We start from the raw sequence: 4,088 nt of genomic DNA, 5'->3' as shown, positions 1-4,088 counted from the left end.
TAAATAATATAAAATATCTAGGAGTAACTCTAACCAAAAAAGGTAAAGACTTGTACTATAAACAAAAAAGACACTAAAGAAAAATTTGAAAGAACATAACAGAAAATGGAAATATGTCAAAGGTTTAGCAATCGGTAGGATTGAGTAAAAATGACAATTGTTCTAAAAGCAATCTACAGATTCAGTTCAATCTCTAACAATATTTTAAGCCAGTTCTTCACAAATCTTGAAAGAACAAATTTGGGCTTTATATGGAAACCGAAGAAACTCAACATAGCTACAAGAATCCAGAATAATACAAAACCGGTGGCTCTGACCCCCTATTGTGTCACTGTAAGGGCCCATGATTCGCCAACGAGTGACACCCCAGACTCAGATGGTATATAAACACAAAGAGTGTTTATTCTGCAGAAGTCCAGCATGTGCATGCCTGATTTAAAGCACATTAGGGAATTCATGGGTAAGTGACCTCTATGTTAATCTGTTGGGTCCCTGTAGATATTTGATTTTTGAAAATGAAGCAAGAAATACACACTGGAAAAAATACAACATCTTCAAAACATGATTCTGGTTATAAGGGATGACTATATGTAGAAAAATCTAAACAGATCCATGCTTATCATCCTGAACAAAACTCAAGATGAATCAAAGACCCAAACAGAAAAGCAGTTATACTTAATCTGATAGACTAGAAAGTAAGGAATAGACTTTAACTAATTGCCACAGGAAAACAATTTCTGAAGAAAATAGGACTAGCATAGGCACTAAGATCAATGATTAATAAAAGAGACGCCATGAAACTAAAAATATTCTGCATGACAAAGTATCCTGTCATTTGATTGAAGTGTCAGCATATAGAATGGAAAAAGATTTTTAATAACTACTCATCCAATAGATGGCTAACATCTAAGATATATAATGAACTCAAGAAAGCATATATCAAGAATATACAAATATTCAAATTAAAATTGGGATAAATAAACCTCAAGAGAGAATTCTCAGAAGAAGAAACTTAAAGGACTGAGAAACATGTAATGTTCAACATCTTTATTTATTATCATGGAAATATAAATTAAAACTACTTAGTAACTCATCTTACACCTGTTACAATGGCTAAAATCAATAAAAAATGGAAGGCCATGTTGGCAAGGATATATAATATGAGGGAATAGTCACCAACTCCTGTTGGGACTACAAATTTGTATAGGTGCTACATAAATCAGTTTGGTGGTTCCTTAGGAAGATGAGGGTTAATTTACATATAGCTGTACCTCTCTTGGTAATATAGCCAAATGGTGCTTCATCTTACCACAAAGACACTTGCTCTACCATGTTCAGTGCTTCTCAATTCATAATATCTAGAAATTAAAAACAATCTAGATGCCTTTAAAAAGATGAATGGGTAAAGAAAATGTGGCACATTTCCACAATGGAATATTACATAGCAATTTTTAAAAAATACTTATTAAATGCTCAGGTAAATGAGTAGAACTATAAAAGTCATTCTGAGTGAGATATTCCAGATCCAGAATGACAAATACAGCATGTATTCATGTCTATGTGGACTTTAGCTCTTAAATCAGTGATAACCAAGCTACAATGCCTTGAACTGCAAAGGTCAGGTAAAGAGTATCTCAGATCCAGGAATGATAGATATATATTGGCTTATATGTAAATATTAGCTCTATCAATAACTAATCTTCAAAGCTTAAAACCAAAAATGTTAGATACAGATTAAGAGACTGGGTAGGCATAGAAGTCCCCAGGAAAAGGAAATAGAACATATATTTCTGGATTGTTGAGGGAATTGGAATGAGGAGGCAGAGGTAGAAAGAAAAGAGGGAGGAAACACAGGTAGAGATATCTGAAATTAAGGGTAATTTGAGGAATAGTATGGAAATCTAATACAGTGTTATCATCCTAAAATATATACATATATAAAGGCAATATAGGTACCAATTTACCAAATGGTAAAGGAGACAGAATTTTAACTAATCATTTCTTATCAGTAAATGAAGCTCCCAGTACCAGTACCTGTTAAGAAGTCCCAGTCTACCTATGCTACTGCTATTACTATAGATTGCTCTCCACAAGGCCTTATTGTCTGATAAAGAGAAAAATTACACAAATTATTGAACATAGGCTAAAATCTATATACAATACTTTTTTTTCTACCAAACTTACAGTGATCTTGACATCGTGACTAATATTAGCCTCGACATGCACTGAGTATAAGTATATATAACAATTACTTGTAGACATATTTTTTATTTAGGTCAGTATTGCAACATCACTCTAAGTTCAGAAGAAAATTATATGAATAAGTAAAATGAAGCAGATTGGGAAAGGAGCTCAAAATCCAGGAAGTCTACAGAGCACAATGATGGATAGAAAGCATGCACTAGCTGTTTTATTTGTAAAGGCTGCTATTTGTTGAGAGAAGTCAGTCTCACTAGAGTATTACTCATGAAATTCAGTGAAGCCACTGGCACTCAGCTGAGAGTGGGATATTAAACGTAGGCTAGATACCATCAATTCATGAAGACATGCATTTTGTTCTCATTGTGCAGGCATCCCTCAATTGAATGTTGTCTTTCTTGATTAATCTTGGTTAGGTAGTGAGCATCAGTTATAAATACCCACTATGTAGCTACTATAGATTGGCTTTTAGACAAGGATTCTAAAGTTTTAATACTAGTTATTTGTGGGTGTAAATGACTTCGGAATGGCCTGAATGACAAGATAAATGCTTTACTATAGAGCCATTTCCACATTGCTCCCAGGTGTACCAAGAAAAATCTTTCACTACAGTTTCTCAGAATCCCTTAAGGTTGATTTTTATAGGGTGTTTGAGCAACTCTGAATGACACCTTTTAAAAGTCATATGCAAATGCAAAATCAATCAAGATTACCTGAGGGAATTTGGGAGAAGAGAAGTGAAATTCTACAAGGCTTGCATTTTGTATCTGAAGTCCTATAATTAAATTTTACCAGTTAAGTCAATGTGCAGTTGATATAAGAGTTGAGAAACTGATCAGTGAATAATGGTCTCATAGTCCAGTACACATATGTGAATAATTTATTGAATTATTTGAATAATTTATTATATTTTGTTATGAATTCAAAGTGTATTTAGAGTCTTATCAATTATCACTGTGTAGTTAATATATAAATCCACAGAGAGTTTCAGCTAATATTTATTGTCAATTATTTATACTAGACAAATCTTTATTTTATTTCATATGGAGTAAATGTCCTTATGTTATTTAAATATATAGCTTTTTAACACATATGTGTGTCCATGTCTGAGTTCTTTTGTTTCTCTCTCTCTCTCTCTCTCTCTCTGTCTCTGTCTCTGTCTCTGTCTCTCTCTCTCTCTCTCTGTGTGTGTGGGGGGTGTATGTGTGTTTGTGTTTGTGTTTGTGTTTGTGTTTGTGTGTGAGAGAGTATGTGAGTGTTTGGTAGATTTTAGTAGTTCTGAAGTGCTGGGGAGTGAATATATGACATTTCTCATGCTGGCAATTATTCTACCACTGAGATATATACTCAGACCTTATTTCTGTACATTTTCAGTGCTTTTATTTTCAGTTTACACTGAAATTTTTAACCTACTATAAACATCTAACATTCATTTTAATGTTTCATTTCGTGAAGCTACATCTCTAACTCATATATATGGTACAAGTCGTATAAAAGTGACACTTGAATCAGATACATTTAAAATGAAGGAATGTTTTGAATGATAACCTCAATAACTAAAGATGGCACTGCAGCAAAGGGATGTGGAACACCAACCACTTTTGATTTCAGTACCTAACACTTGCTGCTGGGCAAGTGCCTAGAGCAGGAAGTAGACAGAGAGACAGGGATTTTGCTGCTCCTGTGATCTGTGCTGACCTTGGTGTCTTTTCTTTCCATCTCTATCTTTAGCACTATTTGACTTAAATTCTTTCCAGACATTTCAAATAATATCATCATTTCTCTCTCCCTCCGAGAATAGTGGGAAGGGCTTATATCTATCTGTCTCCTTATACCAGGCAGAGCTATGCTACATTGTCTTGTTCTCTCTCTCTCTCTCTCTCTCTCTC

The sequence above is a fragment of the Grammomys surdaster genome, unplaced genomic scaffold (genome assembly GCF_004785775.1).
Source record: "Grammomys surdaster isolate TR1022 unplaced genomic scaffold, NIH_TR_1.0 126115, whole genome shotgun sequence".
In the NCBI taxonomy this organism is placed as follows: domain Eukaryota; kingdom Metazoa; phylum Chordata; class Mammalia; order Rodentia; family Muridae; genus Grammomys; species Grammomys surdaster.
Note: the sequence above shows the minus strand (reverse complement) of the source record.